Source organism: Colobus angolensis, unplaced genomic scaffold (assembly GCF_000951035.1).
Source record: "Colobus angolensis palliatus isolate OR3802 unplaced genomic scaffold, Cang.pa_1.0 Scaffold86, whole genome shotgun sequence".
Taxonomy (NCBI): Eukaryota; Metazoa; Chordata; class Mammalia; order Primates; family Cercopithecidae; genus Colobus; species Colobus angolensis.
The window spans coordinates 2,308,587-2,329,606 of NW_012122487.1; the positions used below are offsets into that span (position 1 = coordinate 2,308,587).

The 21,020-nt window shown below is 38.2% G+C and overlaps 1 protein-coding gene across 1 annotated transcript in view; it reads left to right on the top strand.

Moving 5' to 3' along the window:
• The window catches only part of MLLT3 (myeloid/lymphoid or mixed-lineage leukemia (trithorax homolog, Drosophila); translocated to, 3), a 277,452-nt gene that overhangs the window by 57,304 nt on the left and 199,128 nt on the right, over positions 1-21,020 (top strand).

The window sequence follows — 21,020 nt, forward strand, 5'->3', positions numbered from 1 at the left end:
TGGGAACTGAATAATGAGATCACTTGGACTCAGGAAGGGGAACATCACACACTGGGGCCTATTATGGGAAGGGGGGAGGGGGGAGGGATTGCATTGGGAATTATACCTGATGTAAAGGATGAGTTGATGGGTGCAGGCGAGTTGAAGGGTACAGCACACCAACATGGCACAAGTGTACATATGTAACCAACCTGCACGTTATGAACATGTACCGTAGAACTTAAAGTATAATAATAAAAAAAAAGAAAAGAAAATGTGTTTTCAAAGTCTTATATAAAAAGAGACATTAGAGTCTTTTGTATTGCTTTGGCCAAATGTTTTAATAACTTTATTATTCAACATGGTCAATACAATTTTATGTACGTAAATGAAATTATTTAATCTCCCCCCCAAAAAAAACCGTTGGAAAGTGGTTAATTCCATGGGACCAAAGTACGCTTTTTGAAATATATATATATATATGTTTTTTTTTCCTTGAGTAGGAGGAAGGAGGAAGTAGGGGTATAGAGAGAGGACATTTTATGAAGAGGGACTAGAATGTGCCCAAGATGGACAGAGTAAGCTTTTTATGTTCAGGCTTTTGGTAGTGACTAGCTTATCTAGTCTAGATCTCGGAGCACCACAGCTTTTCTTTCTTTGGAGTTGGAGAGGTAAAATGCAATCATATTTTCTTTGGGGATTTGGAATGCGTTTGTTTCAATGTATTTAATATTTTTGAAAGGGTGCCATAATTGGTGGTTAGGTTTTCAGTGTGAACCCAGGCACATTTTAAAAAGTCATGATATAGATAACTGTAGACTTGGGCTGTGATTAACTTTGTTTCAATAGGAATATTAAGTTCAATTACATGAGAGTGGGGACAGTACTTACAGCAGTAGTTCTGCAAAGAAAGTGAACAATTAGGTCCTTGGGTCCACTGGGCTACTCTGGAAATTTTCCTTTTTGGGCAGTGAGTTGGTAAGGTATTGTCAGTGTGCACATCCCAGCAAGAGCACAGTTGCATTACAGCTCACTGTGTTTTTCTCATCCCTCCCAACTCCTTAGCCCACACTTTGCTAAGTGTAGCTGGTAACCTAGCAGAACTGAAGCTTTGTGCATTGTACCATATGATCAGTAACACACTTACGGAAGATGATCTTGTCAGTTGTAAACAAATACTCAGTGGGGCATCGTTTTATTCCTCCAGTTGGTGGGAGAAAACTAAATACCAAGAAAAAACAAAAACATGATCAGGCAATAAACCAGAGCTTTTACCTAATATATGTGTAAAAAACTGTTAATTCCTTGATTCTCTGTATATGCCAATACTATAGTGATACCATATTTGAAAGTTTCCAGTGTGTTTTAATTCTCTAACTTTTCACAGATAAATGGAAGACATGTAAGCTGAGTTTAATGTAGAAAGCCGTCATACTAAGTGCTACCCATACCATGTGGTATTTCTCCCCTGACTACAAAACATTTGCCTTTTGGAAGAATGGATGGCTCAAGGGATTAGTGATGGGGAAGTGGAGGTTTTCACGTTGGTTCAGATTTGACCTTGGTCAGTGATGCTTGAAAATCAGCACTATTTAATAGGCATTAAGAGAGCCCACTTTTTGATCCACTTCCAGTGGATAAATATCCATAGTTCTTTAATGCCATAGTTGCGGAACTAATTGGCAGAATTAAATGATTTAAGAACTTTACTCCCCTTTTGCCCTCAGAAAATAGTTGGTGGTTGTTTAAATCAGAATCGTGGAAACTGCATGAGTTGTTTCTGAGGACCTTAGACTATAGCTAGCTTTGCAGCTCTTACTGTATTGGGAAGCTTATGTACTTTGAATTACTTTCAGTAGGTGAGGCTGGAGAAAGCAAAGGCTATTTTTTTCTTTTAGTTGGCAATTTTGCCAAATTCGAGACTTGCTCATCTGATTGCAGACACACTTAAAAAACAATACAGGAGTCATTCATTGCCAGAGATTCATTCTTCTTTTCTCCATGATCAAATAAAGGGAGTATAAGAGCCATCTCTTTTCTCTCTCCTCATTTTCCCTCCCCTGGAAGAATTTCAAGTGCATACAACTTTTCTGACACGCTGCTTCTGATTGATATGATGGAATTCTGCAGTGTGGCTTAAGTGAAGTTAGTAGTGTTTTACATTTTACACTCAGTAACTGCCAGTCTTGATCACTCTGCATTTATAGAGCGTCCAGGGAAGGGTATGCACTCAGGGATGATATATTACCTGCTAATTTGTTTGCTGAAAGATAGGCCCATATATTTAGAATGATGACAGATCAGAATATTTGGCTAAGTATATCAGTCAGTGTCTCATTTTTCAAAACATGAAAACTCCAGCATGCTGCTATAAAAATGCTGTGCTGGAGATGGATTTTACTTGCCGAATGGATTTCTGTCCTGACTAGATTCACTTGCTTATTTATTTATTTTTAAAAGTCATCTTTTGTTATATCCTAAGTTGGATAATGAAAACTTGTGGCTGATTCTTTTTCTTCTTTTACAGTTTCTGTTTGTCATTCCTGCAACTCACTTTCCTTTTTCTTATTATAGCAGTATTGGACACCAACATCTTTCCCACATAAAGAAGGTCAAGTACAGAAATCTGGAGGTCTGACTACTCTTTGTTCTCTCTGTCTGTGGCCAAGAGGTGTAGACAAGGCCTTCACTGAAGTATAAAGGGAAAAAAACAATGGGCTTTCTAACCCAGCTGAGAGGCTTTAGGATTGTGAGAGAAATTAAAAGCAGCATCCAGGAAGGCGGAAAAGCAGTAGTTATGCTTAGCAGGTAGAGATGTTGCTTGTTCCAGATGTCTCTGTGGACCTTTATTGAGCTGTTCTTTCCTTGTGCACATAAGGGAATCTGGAAACGTCTTTAGCCTGGTTTGTCTGAATAGACTGTCAACAAAAAGAAAAGGAAAAGGCTGTTTCAATTATTATTTGTCAAATATATGACACCCTTCCCTACCCAGTAGGGACCTGGCTTTAGGACAGTAAGATTAGATAGTGAATAAAAGGTATTCTTAGTTCACCTGTTATAGCAAGTGATCTTAAAAAAAAAGTGTTGTAGATATTATCAGATCAGATTCCAGGTAAACCCATTAATGCTGTTCCTCCATGACATGTTACTGATTTTCCCAGGACTGTACTTGTAATCCATATGTTTTAAAGGTATTTATATCTGGAGTTGATCATAGCTGCAGGGATGAAGTTTTCCTTTGAATTCTGCCTAGTATGCTTCTTGGAAACGTTCCCCAGCCTGTCTGACAGTTCTGATAGGTTACTGTGCTTCTTAGCTCTTAGCTCCAGGTTTATGAGATCTAAGCTAGCAAGCCAGCAGGGCTCTGAGCTGTGATTGGATGGGAATGGGGGGTAGGAGGTATTGCTAGAAGGTGTTTCATTGGGTACAGTATAAATAAAATAAAGACCAAATGCAAAGAATGCTCTGGGACCTAGTGTTTTTGAGATTTCACAACTCTCATTAGTTAAGACTTGAAGCCAGTCTTTCAGAGGAGAACCTATTGCATCACCTATTATACTACACAAAGTATTAGGGAAACTCATTTTTCTGGTCTTACCAGGCAGAATGATAGGCAGGGCTACTGAGCCTCTTATTCTTAAGAATAGTGTCTTCTCTTAGGAAATCAAAATGATAAATTATTTCTACCTGGTCATCCCCTAAAAACACTTAATATATAAAATTCCACATATATCTGGGAAATGATTCTTCTGCCATTAAATTTATTTGCTCCTTTTTTCTTGTCACTGTTTTTTTGCATTTGCAGTTTCTTTTATTACACTTGAATCTGTTCAACCAAATTGTCTTTGAAATTGTCTTTGCTGGTGCTAAGGGTCCATTGGTGGGTTGTTTATATTTATGAAGTAGTTTATTAAAATCTGTTAGTGTCATATATCAAATTTTAAATTCCTTTCCATGTTACTTTTGAGGTACAAAGCTTTGCTTTTTGGTTTTAGAAGTGTAAATTAGTTCTAAACTTTTTTTTTTTTTTTTTTGGTGTGGATTGCATGAATGATGGTGGTGGTAGAGGTAGTGGTGGGAGTGGAAACAGTGATAGCAGAATTCAACCATATTTTAAATTACTGTCATGGTATATTTTTGCTTTCGGTTCTATGTAGCCAATGACTGGAAACTTACAGTGATTATGAAACTAGTTTTACTATGGAAGCTATTGAGTCACTTAGTGTAAGAACATAGCCCTTTTCACAAGCGTAACTTGCAGTACACTGTAAATGTTGACATGCTTGGCTTTATATATATCCTCAGTAATAAACGTGATTAAATAAAGCATGAAAATATGACATAAACTATTTATAGAAAGATAATATTTAAATTATTGTGTCTGAGGTTATGCTTAGGATTCTCTTCATCTCCCCTGGGTGATCCTCCTTACTTCTGTTCCCTAATCTCCGTGCCCCCCACCCCTCAAACCCAAACAAACCAAAACCCAACAACTCTACATTCTTCAAAAGGATCAGAGAAAGTTAATTATAGTGATGTGCGCAAGTAGGACAATCATAGCTGTTGGTCTGTCCCAAAGCCTACAGAAGGTTCTTATTTCATAAGCAGAGATAATTTGTTTTTCTCTGTGTGCCATATGGTTTTGCAACTGCAGAGATCAAACAGATTTGTGGATGTAAACTTCAGTTCTGTACTTAAAAAACTTTGAGTTGTGTGGAGATTTTCATAATGTGCTTGAATCATTGATGCCAGCCAGGTCTGTTGGAGTCAAGGATCTCTTGTCAGTTCTGTAAGTAACTATGTATGGTGGTTTTTATTTGCCTTGGACTTTAAAGACAACTTTGGAAAGGAAACTTGGAACACAAATTGTCAACTGGAATGCAATGATTGTCTTTTGCTATAAAGATGATAATTAAAACCAGCAATCATTAGCATAGAAGGATAATAGTTCTGAGGCTGCCCAGGTGGTCTCTGGAAAAGATTGGAGTTTTTTCTTAATCAGAGAAGTTTTAATTACACGAATTTATTTTGGGATTAATTATTTTGGGGATAGTATTCAGAATGAAGAGTTTGAGTATCTTGATTGCTAATTTTAAAAGGAGAAAAAAATGTAAGTGTGCCAATGATTTCCCTCATTTTTTGTGTATATGTATAGTGCTCTGTCCTGCTGGTCACAATGTATATAATTTTTAATACAGTGCTCCATTGATCTAAAGTAGATACATGTTAACTAGAGAAATAGGCATGTGGTTGTGCACACACACGTGTGTGTGTGTGTGTGTGTGTGTGTGTGTGCATGCATGTGTAACCTGGAGAAAAGTACAGGAGGTGGCACATACACACACAAAATTAAGTAGATACATGTTCTCTGGTCCCTTTGCTTTTCAATTATAACATTTAACAGTATACCCAAATTATCTAAACTGTCTCAATTTATAGATATAACATTTGATAGGGTCTAATATTTCAAATATTTCGAGGTAGCTAGAAGAGAGGATTTGAAATGTTACCAACATGTGGAAATGATAAGCATGCAAGGTGATGACACCCCAAATACCCTGACTTGATTGTTACACGTTCTATATGTGTAAAAAATACTCACATGTGCCCCATAAATATGTAAAATATTATGTATCAATGAAAGAAAAAGAATAAAAATAGAATAAAAATTTTAAATAAGAGTGTAAGGTGATCCTCTGCTTAGATGCTGCCTTCTGTTAGCCCACAGTGCTCCCAGCCCACAAGCCTTAAAATCTTAGATAAACTGTTATTCCCTGAGGATGTTCACACCAGCTTCTTCTACTATTGGGTTTTCTGGGCACACCCTATATCTACTTCTTTTGTGCAGCAACATCACATTTGTAAAAATTCTTTAACTTTGGTTTACCTAACTCCCCTGCTGTTTATCTAGCTCCAAAGAGCAGGGACTGCTTGTCTTGTTACTGTTCTTTTCCCCAACTCATGGCTCATAATGGGTTCTCAGTAAGTATGTGTTGAATGAATGATAGGATAGTTGGTATAAATCATGCTTATTTAGTATGTATAGATATAGTATTTTTTCTTTTGCTAATTTTCATATACATCATCTTTCAAAATAGCAGTTGTGGCTTTTTGCCTCCTTCTTTTAAAAATGACTACATACCTTCTGTTTGCATGTATTGAAGGGATCTGGTGTCTGGGTATCCAGATGTAATTTCTAATTTTTTTTTCTTCACTTCAGCTTGTGTATGGCGGCTATTATTTTGCTATTTCCCAGGCTTATAATTCCAGAACCCTCAGCAGGAATAAGCAGGCAGTAATGAATTTCTATGTAAACTTCACAATATGTTTCATTTTTGTTGGTACAGAGAACAAGACCTGAGACTGCTTGAAAAGTACAGGTTTACAGTGTGAGCTTTTAGAAATCGTGTTATCCAAGTCTCCCTCATTTTATATCTGAAGAAACCAGTGGCACAAAGAATATACTTGGTGTTGCCCAAAGTAAAATGACTAGTCTGGTTAGGGTTTACGTAGGGTTAAGAACATCGTCACTTGCTTCTGTGTTAGTACTCTTGCTGCTACAGAATCCTTGTATTTGTCAGAAAGTCAGTCTTTCTTTTTACCAAAACTTTGTTGTGCATATTGAACATTCAGGAGTGTCTATTCTATAAAGATGTATTTTATGCTCTCTGAGGCAGTGGTAATAACAGGTACACAGCGTTTGACAGTACAGAGTACTTTATCCTACATGACTCAGGTCAGGGGAGGCACTCAAACTGAAGGATGCAATGTGATGCATTTCAAAGGGGTGAAGTGATTTGGCCAAAGGCTCTACCATAGTAAAATTGGTCACCATGCCTCTGCCTACCCCTGCAAAAGGCATTGGCTTTGAGATAAATATCCCCATATAATAAAGTCAGCAACTTATCAGATAAGTTAATATGGAATGCCAAAATAAAGAGAAGTTTTATTCTGCCAGAGTGCTATTCTTACCCTTTGTACTGATGTAAAATGCCCCCACCCCTCTGCTTTCATAAAAACAGCTTGGAAACTGGAATGGCAACTTGAACACCACTTACTTTAGCCAGTTAACAAAAGTTTTGTTTATTTTGTTTCCTTTTAATCGCAGAAGTGTCTCATCTTTTAAAAGTACTCAGATATATGTTTTGCAAAGGAGTATCCTTTGCTGTCTTTCTTTAGGAACACAAATATTCCAAAATACTTATATCGGTATTTTAAAATGGAATCCTATTATAAAGTATAACTTTATTTTTATATAAAATTATTTTTAGTAAAAACAAATTAGTGAAACACTCAGTGAATGATTCCTGAGAGACCATATCCCATGAAGCCCCATTTTCCTGCTACAGGGTTCCTGGGCCATAAAGGTGGACCTGGAAGAGGATAAAACAACCATGGTGCTACAATCTACCCTCATCATTCAGCCTTTTGGTGAAAAAGACAAGCAGCAATCAGGGTGATTCAGACCCTTCACCGGGATTGTGAGGAAGCTATGAGAAAGATGCTCTCTCCTTCCTTTCTGTTTGCAGATTTCTAATGCTGGCAAATTTCAAATCCAAAATAGTTTGCAGTCATGGTCCCCCCCTTCTGGAAACAGAGCTTACTGATGAAAATGATGCCAACAGTTTCTCTTAGTGGCCAGAGGAAGTATGAATTGCATTTGCTAAGTGATATTCCAGGGATGTCCTTCAGGCAGTGGTTGTAAAACTACAGTGTACTTAAGAATTCCCTGGGGGTTTGTTTAAAAATGCAGATTCTTGATCTCTACCCCAGACTGAGTCAGCCTCTCTGGGGGTCCAGGAATCTGTATTTCACACAAATATCTCAGCTGAGTTTAATGCTTTTGGGTGTTGTTGAATTGATAAGAGCCTATTCTTCAACTTGGCAGCTGAGGATGTGATGCTGGCTTGTATTTAGGCACAAGTGAGATTTAGGTTTATTGCAATGAAAAAGTTATCTTGCAGTTAGGGTTAGAAAGATCCTTCCTGGTTGGGTGCAGTGGCTCACGTCTGTAATCACAGCACTTTGGGAGGCTGAGGCAGGCATATCACTTGAGGTTAGGTGCTTGAGATCAGCCTGGCCAATGTGGTGAAACCCCATCTCTCCAAAAAAAAAAAAAAACAAATTGCTTCCTGAAGGTCAAATATGGGGCTATGTTTATTAGGACAAATCATTTGTTAAAAAGAAACATTCTTCCCTAAAGATATGATTTTGGGGATATGATTTTGTGGATGGTTGTTGTAGTGGTCACTGAAATCAATGTGTTGATGTACCTGCCAGCCCACGTTCTCCAGGGCTGCTGTTTAGTACTGTCCTTGGCTTCCTTCCTGCAGCCTCTTTTTCTTTTTTCAATCAACTGTAAAAAGTGAACTACAGCCAACTGTAGGCCTGAACTACCGGAGAGGAGAGGAATAGCTAGTGATGTCTGTATCAATCGTCTGTCCAGTTATTTTTTGGTTTTCTTTGGTTATCAATATAGGTTATCCCCCTCTCTAGTTATTTTCCATATATTGTCTCTTGATTCAAGATAAGGAATGAAAGAAGCCCTGGGAATAGAAAGTGTGACCTTCTCCCAACAGTTTCTTCCCAGGACTTACTCTCTCCCAGTACTTTTTGCCACTAGATTTTTCTGTTTTTGAAACAGGGTAGAATTACTCCCTAATTAAAATACCTTTGCTAGTGTTTCTCTTCCTTAACCCTAGTTGATTTACACAGAGTTTTTATGGACCCTATTGCATTTTCACTAGTGCCTTTCTCTAGGAAGGGACTAATGGGGTACATAGATATTCTTATTTGTTCCTTCCAACTAAGCAGTAGCCTGAAATAGGTGAGGAAGTAGCAATTTATAAAGATGTGGGCTTGTGTCTACACAGTAAAAATCTGGACAAGGTGTGGTGATAGTCACTGTAGTAGAAATTTTGGTGGGGGTAATAATGATGATGTGGCCAAAACTGTCAAGCAGAGCTTTAAAGGTTTTAGCTATATTAACTCATTCAGTTTTTACAAAACCACTATCAGGTAATGTTGATTATAATTCCCATTTTAAAGATGAAAAAATGGACTACAGAGAGATTAATTGGCTTAAACTAGTAAATTGCAGAGGCAGATTTTGAAACCAGGTAACCTGCTCCCAGATTCCATGCCCTCAACCCCACTATGTTATTCTGCTCTCTTACCAAATTAGCAGTTTACAACAGCTGACCAAAAGCCCTTGCTTAAGGAAGAATGGTGGAATTTGAGGAGGACTGGGTCTGTTTTCTTGGTGGTATGAACAGGGGCCAGGAGGTGGGAAAGTGCAAAGCTTGTGGAGGAAATGATGTTTCTGAGACTCCAATTGCAGGTGTTAAAGTCTGGAACAGTAGGTTGCATTCTTCTTCTGAATCGTAATCATTGGATGCAGACTGACTGCTACTGGTATAGCTCCAAGGTCTTCAGATCTTGTGCCGATCACATACATTGTCGTCATAAGCTTAGGTTGTTTCAAAATACATAATTTGGGTCATACTGTAAAAATTGGCATTTGAAAATAGACCTTTTACATAATATACTTAAGTAGAGCTGATGAAAGATCTAACATTGTCATAGCAACCACCATTCATTAAAAAAAAAATCAGTGAACAAGCTCTTTAATTGGAAACTTATCTCTCCCTGTTTACTTGAACTCTTTTGTAATCTTACTTCTCCCCCAACTTTTCTTTTTTTTGAGATGGAGTTTTGCTCTTTTGCCCAGGGTGGAGTGCAGTGGTGCAGTCTCTGGTCGCTGCAACCTCCTACTCATGTTCAAGTGGTTCTTCTGCCTCAGCCTCCTGAGTAGCTGGGATTACAGGTGCCTGCCACCACGGCTGGCTAATTTTTGTATTTTTACTAGTGATGGGAGTTCACCATGTTGGCCAAGCTGGTCTCAAACTCCTGACCTTGTGATCCACACACCTCAGCCTCCCAAAGTGCTGGGATTACAGGTGTGAGCCACCGCGCTTGGCCTTCTCCCCCAGTTTTTATTCTAATATAGCACATGTTCATGTTTTAGAGTCTTTTATGGATTATCAAGTCATACTTATGTAATAAAAATATATCAATATTGAAAATTAAAAATATCCTGTGCCTCAAGGATTATTTAATCCAGAAGTAATTGTCTAAACATTTCCATTTGTGGCATGGAGTTGATCAAAATAACATGATTATATTACAAATTCTGATAAATGATAAAAAGTAAAAATTATATCTCTTTATACATTCATCTATTGCAGGTATGCAAGTGTTTTTTTCTTTATAAATTCATTCATTACTAGATGAGAAAAGATTTGGCATCACTTTTATTTTCCATTTTTCTTTTCTGTGTAAGATGCAGGCATTTAAAAAACTTGTCAAAAATGAAAAAGGGAGTATTATAGCAGTGTCAGTCAGTTGTTTGGAGTTTTTCTGAAGTTATATGGCAAAACTCACACAGTAATCTCATCAGAAATTATTTTTAATAATTTGTTGGCAGATGGCTTAAAGAATGGATGCTCTTGTAATTTTGTTTGAAGCAATCCAACTTGCAAAAGCATTTTGTTCCCTTTTAGATGTCTAGAAATGTTTCTTATTTATTTCTTTGCATCAAGACCAGTTTGCTTCCAGTGGGTCTCCTCCTTGTTGCCTGGAAGGTTTTATAATCGTGGGCAGAGTGCCTAGTGAGATGAGGGGAGGGTGGTGGCTGAGAGGTATGCCCACTTTAGGAAGTGAGAGGCAGTTAGGAAAGAGAAGGGAAATTCTCAGGCATATTATTTTACAAGGAAGTTGAAGATGGAGAAATAGTTTTTTTCCTTTAGAGTTTTCATGTACCCTAAATGTTGTACATAGCCCGATTTAAAGACCATCAATATAGAATGTAGTAGAATAGTGAGATTTTAAGTTTTATATTTCCTCAGCTTTGTGGTTTCAATAACTCAATTGCAGCCTGGGTTTGGTGGCTCACGCTTGTAATCCTAGTACTTTGGGAGGCCAAAGTGGGAGAACCGTTTGATCCCAGGAGTTCAAGACCACCCTGGGCAACATGGGGAGACCCTCTCTCTATTTAAAAAAAAAAGAACTCAGTTTTAGCTCTAAAAATTTAGATTGGAGGCTAACGCTTACAGAGGAAACTGTGTTTTCAACCAAACCGCTGTTTCCAGCATGAAAGTAAACCAGAGAATCCAGTACAAGATTAGGTTAAGATGATTTGTGGGGTCAGTTAGATGACCTTCAAGAGGAGTGTTCTCTGAAGACTGGTGTGGCAGTCCTGGGGAAGGGGATGATTGGGAGTGGCCACCACCATATGCTTTATTGTATTTGTTTAGCTTCACAAAACCCTTCTTAATTCGACACCAGCTGACTACTTGGTGTAGTTGTAGTTAATTAATTAGTTAGAAAGGAATAATTAAAATTAAAATTATTGTTTCTTACAGACTTAAATTCTCTTTCCACCGTTCATTAGGCAGATATTAGTTTATCCACTTCCCTTTGAGTATCTGCAAAGCAGTTAATTTAGTTTTTCAAAAGTAGTCATTTTTCACTCTCATTTTATTGGTTAACAAAATAATAAAGTACTTAAGTACAAGAGCAAATGGTCAAGAACAAAAACAAAAAGCCAGGTTTTGGAACAAACAAGATGCCTTGTACTAAGTATATTATGGGAGAGGTAATTAATAGCTATATACATTTACTCTTTGGAAGGTGTCACCGGTGTATTTTACAGAGGGAAAGTAGGTATCCTTGTCAGATTGAGAGGTAAGTGAGGTCAGTTAAAAGTTTAGAGTGTATGTAATCAGCTTTGTTTTGCTGAACTTTGTTTTATTCAGAGTTTTGTACAATTTATAATATTTTTCATTGATTTTCTTTCCTATTGCATCTTATATTGACTATTGTAACATTCTGTGAGTATATTTTGTTCATGTCATCCATTTTTGGTGTTCAGTAATTTTAAAAATGAATTTTAAGTAGGGACAGGAGCTTGAATATGTAACTTGGTTTTATGTACCAGAAGATCCATCAGAAACTGAGTAGCCAAACTTGTAGCAACCTGTATTGGTGCATATTCTGCCAGGCTATGAATTTTCTTAAGTAATAGAGAGCAGAGGTCTTTAAAATATTGTGAACTGAGATTTTTTTAAAGGTGAAATGAAAGCAGTACTGTACAGGAAATTAAGTTTTTGGGTAAGGAAGTGGAATTGGTTTGATTGAAATTGTTAATGTCTCTTTAATGAGGGGTTATATGAAAAATGTTAGGCAGAAAGTGTGATCCAGTTAAAAATCCTAAATATGAAATTGATTCAGTTTGAACAAATATTATTTGGAACTGAACAGAGAGGAAAAGGAAAATTCTTACGTGGAAGAAATTAGTTGTCATTCTCAAGGGTATAAAAAGCTGCTGGACCATTACAATTGATTTGCTTTTCTCTAAAGAGAAATACCTGACTCAGAGATTTGTTATTTTAGTTTGTGAAATTTTCCTCAAATTCGTATTTAGTATTCTGGGAACATTTTATTTTGCCAGGAGGGTTGTGAATGTCTATATTTGTGTATCATAAATTTTTAAAAAATGCTGTTTATTTTTTGTCTTGTAGAGGCAAGGAAAGTTTCTAATGTAGTTATAAAAACTTAGTTACATATTCAACCTCTTGTTGTTTCCTCTCTTCTAGATGTGTAAGATAAGAATGTTTAGAAGGTCAAGTAATTTGACCAGCCATTTTGGGGAAGTCCAGTGAGTAGTAGAATAATGTTTGGAGATGAATTTTCTGTCATAGACATGGGATAAACTCTATTTCAGTAGGAAGGTAAGATAATGAGCAGGATCTTATATAGACAAATTGTTCATTCCAAACATATTGGCTGGCCCTAGGAGGTGTTCAGTGTGTTTGTTGAATGAGTGTTACAGATGAATTGAGGTCAGATGGAATTGAGGTCAGATTCCTCCACGAGTAGAGGGATTTTTTTTTCTCTCAGGTCCTGGGCACCTAACACCATGCCTGGCACATGCTTCTCAGCTGTCATTTGTTGAATCTGCGAATAAATGTGAGGCCAACTCAACAACTATTACCTCCCTGTGAATATACATATAAGCTCTTCTAGAGTATTTTGGAGTAAGAAATAACCAAAATGTCAGCCCTCTCTTTTTCCTTTGTGAAACTGTTTTCTACAGTTACACTTAGTGTCAAGAAATGAGGGCTTTTTTTTTCTCTCAGGTCCTGGGCACCTAACACCATGCCTGGCACATGCTTCTCAGCTGTCATTTGTTGAATCTGCGAATAAATGTGAGGCCAACTCAACAACTATTACCTCCCTGTGAATATACATATAAGCTCTTCTAGAGTATTTTGGAGCAAGAAATAACCAAAATGTCAGCCCTCTCTTTTTCCTTTGTGAAACTGTTTTCTACAGTTACACTTAGTGTCAAGAAATGAGGGCTTTTTTGTTTTGTTTTAAGTGGCATTTAAAGTTGCTCCAAGATTCATGAGGTTAAAGTATAAAACTTTAATACTTTAGAAAAATAAGGACTTAATTCTGGATTCTGACCTCTGGTGGTGAAGAAGAAACACCTATTACTCATAATAAAAGATCAGATTCTCATAAGTTCTCTAGTACTTTCTGAATGTCCAATGTAGGGAAAGTCTTAATTAGAAAAATACAAATTTTGTATGTGTTTTTGAATTTTCGTATGACAAAAATCTTATTTTTTACCTTGCGGCTTTTTGATAAGCATATAACATACATTTAGGTTGTACCTTTACAAGGCTCATTACTGAAAGTAGTTTTTTATTTGGGAGCTTGCCTGATGAGAAAAGGTAGGTTCTATGTGGGATTTTTATGTGGTAATACTAGTCTTACATTTGACTTCTTAAACTTTCTATTAAAACCATTTCCTAAATAAATGTAAGGTTTATTTGGATAACAATTATATTGTTATCAAGAAAAACATGAATGTATTACTTGGGAGGAATGTCAAGGTAGATTATTTTGGGTCCTTAAAAACAAACTGCTTATCAGAAACTCAGATCTCGTCTTTATTATCACACCTGTCACTGGACTCATAGGTTCTGTTCTCACCTCTTCTACTCTCAAACCGTCTATTCTGCCCCAACAACAACAGCAACAATAACAACAACAAACTGGGTCGGAGATGTTCTAGCAGCTAGAGTCTAGCTGCTAGTGGTGCCGCATGGGATGAGCTGTTTCTACTCACATGAGTGATGGCAGCCTTAATTAAAAAACAAAAACTTGAAGTTTGGTAGTGGAGGAAATTAAAAGGGTAGATGGAATGCTTGCTACCTTGCAGTTGAACTCTACCTTGTATCTACTGGGTGGTCTTTTGCAAGTGGCTTAACCTTGTTTTTGGTGTGTGTTAAATAGGATAACGAATACTTCCATTTCTGAAGTGTTGTAAGAAGGCTCTGATGTGACTGTGAAGTTCTTTGCAAACAAGACTCCAAGTAATAAAGAAAATCCTAAAAGACATCTTTGCTACCGTTGCTCACTGTCCTCTGCCGGTATGCTTCTGAGAATTGATCAGAACTTTATAAAAGGAAAGTGGTTACAGTATGTCAGGAAGAAAAACCCATGAGAAATAAGTAATCTATAAACTTTACAGTCATAAGGGGATCCGGGTGGGTGGATCTGATGACTTGGCAACTCAGAAAGGGAAGCAAGTGTAATTGTTGATTTTATCAGAGTAGGTTTGTGTATTTGTATGTGCACATAGGGGGATGGGGATTGAATAAAGACTTAACAATTAACATGAATTTCAGGAGGTTACAAAAGTCTACTGCTGCATAAATCCTAGGTAATATGTTCATGTCTATAGGGTGTAATGTTAATGTTCAATAAGAATTAATATCTAAGTTTGTCATAGGTTTTATGTTTTGGGGCCTCCAGGTAAATAGTTCGTATCATCATTGGGAGTTTATGGAAGTTGATTTAAGTATATAGTAGTTAGTTCTCTATTAAATACTGAAATCATACACGGTGTCACCGTGATCAATGAGCAAGGTTTTTTTTTTTTTTTTTTCCTGTCTCATTCTGGAATTTCAGCACTTTCAGCTTTGAAGGTTGCCTTGGGTTTGTTTTTGAATTAAGTATCACAGGAAAAAGGGTGATTGTTACATTCATGACCAATCAGAAGAGTTTGTAGGACTCAAAATGTTTGGTACGTTCCTTAAATTAGAAGATATGCTTCTGGAATTTTCCCAGGGAATGCAGTTCCATGTAATAATTTACCAAAAGGAAGTTGGGAGAATGAAACATCACCTTTTGTGGGGAAGATGATGGGGTGGAGAGAGTGCTTTAAAGTGATCTTTGCTTTGTGGAATGCATTGGATTAAAGAGTCATAGAGGCCACAAAAAGCGGCTCAGTGAGTTATCAAATATAGGAGTACTTGAGAAATTAAGCCAGGTAGGTTATTATTCTTTCTTGGAGAGCCTAAAAATAAACTCAAGGATTGGGATTGTTCCTTTTACTTTTATATCTGCTGGCTGCTAAAGCCAATAGGAAATTTTAGCCAACATGTTGACCTACTTGATTTTCATGATGAGTTTTTTTTTTCCTCAGCCAAATTGGTCATTTAAAGAAAACTTTGTGGCTGGATGCTGGCTCCCATACCTGTAATCCCAGTGCTTTGGAAGGCTAAGGTGGGAGGATTGCTTGAGGCCAGGAGTTACAGACTAGCTTGGTCAATGTAGTGAGACCCCATTTCTACCAAGAAAAAATGAAAAAATTAGCTGGGCATGGTGACACGTGTCTGTAGTCCTAGCTATTTGGGAAGCTGAGGTGGGAGGATTGCTTGAGCCCAGGAGTTTGTAGTTACAGTGAACTATGATCACGCCACTGCATGCCAGCCTGGGCAACAGAGGGAGACCCTGTCTCTTAAAAAACTAAATAAATAAAATAAAGAAGACTTTGTAACGTATTAAACAAGCTTTAACATATTAAAAAATACACACAACCGGGTATAGTGGCTCATGCCTGTAATCCCAACATTTTAAGAAGGCCAAGGAAGTTCAAGACTAGCCTGGGCAACATAGTGAGACTCTGTGTATAAAAGAAAATTTAGTCATGTGTGGTGGTGTGTGCTTGTGGTCCCAGCTACTCGTGGGGTGGGAGGATCACTTGAGTCTAGGAGGCCGTGGCTGTGGTGAGCGCTGATCATGCCACTGCATTCCAGCCTGGGTGAGAAAGCAAGACCTGTCTCAAAAATAAAAAACAACACACACACACACACACACACACACACACACAGAAACAAATGGCACCAAGGAAGAAATCCACGTGCAAGAAAAGAGGGAATTGTACAATAAGAACAATAGGTTGGAAAGCCAGGGTTAAATATACATCTCTGATTAAGGAAGGGCTGTGTATCTGGGTCCTTATTTTTCCCCTTTCACTTGGGTGTTTCTATCATTATTATTTGTAATATAGTATCTACCTTGTATCTACTGGGTGGTCTTTTGCAAGTGGCTTAACCTTACAAGTGGCTTAACCTATTTGTAAGTCGCTTCTCTCATGAAGTGCTTTGAGCTTTCTCTAAGAGTAGAGAAACTAGAAATAGTTGGCAGTTCATTATCAACCTTGTTACATGGGATTGGAACTATTACCTAAAATGGAATTGTGAGTTTTTGAATTATAGGTGAGATTTTAATGCATGTATCTATGCCCCCATTATTAAAGTGGGTTTGGAGTTCATGATATTAGGTGATATAGGAGCGATTCCTTAGTTAGCAGTTCTTGTAGATGAGTGGTGAGGCACAAGATTTCTGTTGAGATCAACATTCAGTTGTATGAAATTCTTGAGGTGCAGAGGGGAGCAGAATAGGAATTTCCTAATTTGGTTGCATTGACTCCATTTTGGAACTAGATTTTCTACATGCATGTGCTAAGAAGAGAGATGGTGGTCACAGTGAATGGATCACTGGGCAAAGATCTTTGGTGAATAAATGTGGAAAGAAGTTTTCATATATTTGTATTTCTGTCAGGGTGGGATTAAAAGATTTGAGTAAGTAGTGGTCTTTATAATTCTCAAAACAGCCAAGGTGAATTTGATAGTCTTGGCTCTACAGCATAGTGGTTAAAAGCATGTCTGGAGCCAGACTATTTAGGTTCAAATCTTAGGTCTTCTGCGAATCGCCTGTGTGACCTTTGTTCATTAACTGTCCTTTCCTTACTTTCCTCATCTTCAGAATGGGTAGCATAAACTACCTGCTTTCTAGAGTTGTTGGGCAGATTAAACAAGTTAAGGTATGTAAAATGCTTAGGACAGTTCCTGGCACAGAGTAAATGGCATATATGTGTTAACTATTATTATTATTACTAATATTATTAGTAGGAACTATTTGAGTTAGTTGTTGTTGTTGTTATAAACCATATTGGGTTGGTAACAGAGATTGTTACCAACAATTGTTGGTGTTTCTTTGTAGAGAAAGCAAAGCCTGATGTCGTTTTTATCTTTGTGTCCAGTGTTTTGGCTCACACAAATTATAGCTACTTGGCTTTTCTCTGTTCTGATGTTGCCAAGGAATCTTATAATTTAATCAGTGATTTGAGTGGCCTGTGCCTTGTCAAATGAAGGCACTATTCATAACACCTCGTTTTATTATTATGGTTATTATCTTTGAGGCAGGGCGTGATGGCTAATGCCTGTAATCCCAGCACTTTGGGAGGCCTGGGTGTGCGAATTGCTTGAGCCCAGGAGTTCGGGACCCACCTGGGCAACATGGTGAAACACCCTCTCTACAAAAAATGCTAAAATTAGCGAGGTGTGGTGATGCATGGCTGTAGTCCTAGCTACTTGGGAGGCAAAAGTGGGAGGATCAGCTGAGTCCGGGGAGGTCGAGGATGCAGTGATGGTGCCACTGCACTCTAGCCTGGGTGACACACTGAGACCCTGTTTGAAAAAAAAAAAAAAAATCTTTGAGCAAAATGTGTGTTTTGGTAAGTTTGAGAAGATTGAAATTCCCAACAAATACTGCCCATCAATAACTTTCAAAGGCATTCAGTGAGTAGTTTATTCTTTTTGCAGCTCCTTGCTGCCTTTTTATCAGCCTGCTGCCTAGAGCTGGCAGGAGAGATTACACCTGGGACAGGGGATGTCTTTTCTTGAATCGTACTCTTGATAGGGCCATTCCAAATGGATTTTAGAACAATTTCACATAATTAAGGTAAGCAGGTTTTACCCTTGGTGTTTCCAGTAATTAATTATTACAATTAAAATCCATTTACTGTATGTACTCCAATGGGATGTCAAATGTAATCTGTATTTAGCACCCCCCCTGGAAAACTTAAAATATTTTCATTTACTGTTGTTCAGACTCCAAATGTTGAGGCTTTTCAGAAAGCAAAAATGTCTTCCTCGGGGAGGAGGTTAATCTCAGGCTGTACCAGTTAGATACTATGAGAGCCATCATAAATGTATGTCAGAGAACTGGAGAAGATAGAGCCGACTGATGAGATAGACACTTTTTCATGTTCCTGTTAGACATATGCTGTTCAATATGGCAGTCACTAGGCAAATTTGACTGTTGAGTACTTGAAATGTAGTTAGACGAAAGAACTGAATTCTAAATTTCATTTAACTTTAAATTTAAATAAGAGGCTTGATTCAATTAATGGAAAATTGTAAATATGTTTAGAGCAACTTGGGTATGTGAATCTGTTTTTTCAACTGTAAAGTTTTTCTGAACTCTAGATACAAGTCAAGTAGTTAAACAAAAATTTAGCATCTGATTTGAGATGTGCTGTAGGTGTAAAATGTGTACCAACTTTTATTTTATTTTGTTGTATTTTTGAGATAGGATCTTGCTCTGTTGTCCAGGTGGGAGTGCAGTCATGTGATCTCAGCTTATTGTAGCCTCAACCTCCTGGGCTTGAGGGAGCCTCCCACCTAAGTCTCTCGAGTGGCTAGGACTATAGGTACTCACTACCACACTTGGCTAATATTGTTTATTTTTTTGTAGAGAGAAGTTGTTGTTCTGTTGCCCAGGCTAGTCTTGAACTCCTGGGCCCAAGTGATCTACCTACTTCCACCTCCCAAAGTGCTGGAATTACAGGCATGAGCCACTGTCCAGTGTAGGTACTTTTTTTTTTTCTTTTTTTGAGATGGAGTTTCACTCTTGTTGCCCAGGCTGGCATGCAACGGTGAGATCTCAGCTCACTGCAACCTCTGCCTCCCAGGTTCAAGCGATTCTCCTGCCTCAGCCTCCCGAATAGCTGGGATTACAGGTGCCTACCACCACACCCAGTTAGTTTTTTTGCGTTTGTAGTAGAGATGGGGTTTTACCATGCTGGCCAGGCTGGTTGTGAACTCCTGACCTCAGGTGGTCCACCCGCCTCAGCCTCCCAAAGTGCTGGGATTACAGGCGTGAGCCACCGCGCCTGGCCGTGTATCAAATTTTAAAGACAGGATGGAGGCCGGGCATGGTAGCTCACACCTGTGATTCCCGCACTTTAAGAGGCTGAGGCAGGTAGATCATTTGAGCCCAGGAGTTTGAAACCAGCCTGGGCAACATGGTGAGACCTCATCTCTCCGGGAAAAAAAAAAAAAATGTATATGGGTACAAGAATATAACATATCTTAATTTTTAATATTCACTACAAAGTGGAACTATTTTTGATATATTAAATAAAATATAATGTTAATTTCACCAGTATCTGTTGTGCCAAACTCCTATTTACTCCAGTGGGGATGGCACCAGGTTCAAGAGGCCAAAGAAAAGACCCAGAGCCAGCAAACAAGACATGGGGTGTTTCTGGGCCTCACATACAGGAAAGAATCCAGTGGCAGCAGGCTGGACAGGGTAACTGCACAGGCCAATGGCAGCAGGCTAGGCAGAACAGCTGCAGCTGCTTGCAGAAGGCACGCAGTTTATGTAGCATTTTTACTTAGCACCCTCCTCTAACAGTCTCCAACTGGCAACCTTTGTGCAACCTGAAACAAAGAGCCTCAATCCTCTGTATGGCCCCTGCCTGTTCCACGGGACAGGATGGGAGTGAGAGAGGATAGGGGCTTGGATGTTCCTTGTAGTTAAGGAAGGGATCTCCAGGTTGGCCACTCCTGGATTCCTTAGCTTGGAACTCCAAACACACATTTAGGTACATCTGCCATACAGGGTCATTCTGAGGTATGCTTAAGTTATCACTGTCAGGTGTGTCTACCATACACAGGTTTGTCTACCATACACAGGTTCGTCTACCATACAGTAGATTTTTTTTTTTTTTTTTTAAGTGATAGAGTCTTACTCTGTTGCCCATACCAGAGTGCAGTTGTGTGATCAGAACTCACTGCAGCCTTCAGCCTCTTAGGCTTAAGCAGTCCTCCTGCCTTGGTCTCCTGAGTAGCTAGGACTACAGGCATGTGCCACCATAGCCAGCTAAGCTTAAATTTTTTTGCCAAAACAGTGCCTCACTATGTTGCCCAGGCTGGTTTCAAACTCCAGGTCTCAAGTCATCTTCCTGCCTTTAGTTTTTTTTTTTTTTTTTTTTTAAGTGGTGATGGGAAAACTTTAAATTACATGTGTAGGTTTTGTTATTTTTGTATCGGGCAACATTGTATTATGCTCTCTTTTTATAGTCTGTATCTTTGGAAGCATTTGGATAAACTCCTGTGTTCCTGTGTGTTGGGAGTTCATGTTCTGGAAGAGGTCAGAGAAATAAAAATCATCTGGAAATAATATTAGCTTAATACATGTTGAATATGAAAATAATCTCAATCTTGCCCCTTTCATAATTTCTTTTTTATTACTTTTTTTTAGAGATGAGGTCTTGTTCTGCTGCCTAGGCTAGGGTGCAGTGGCACGATCATAGCTCACTGTAGCATTGAACACTTGAGCTCAAGTGATCCTTCTGCCTCAGTCTTTCTCGTAGCTGGGACTACAGATGCTAATTTTTATTTTATTTTATTTTTTGGTAGAGATGGTATCTTGCTTTATTTCCCAGGCTAGTCTCGAACTCCTGTCTTCAAGGAATCCTCCCATCCTGACCTTCCAAAGTGTTGGGATTATACGTGTGAGCCACTGTACCTGGTCCCCTTTCATAATTTAAT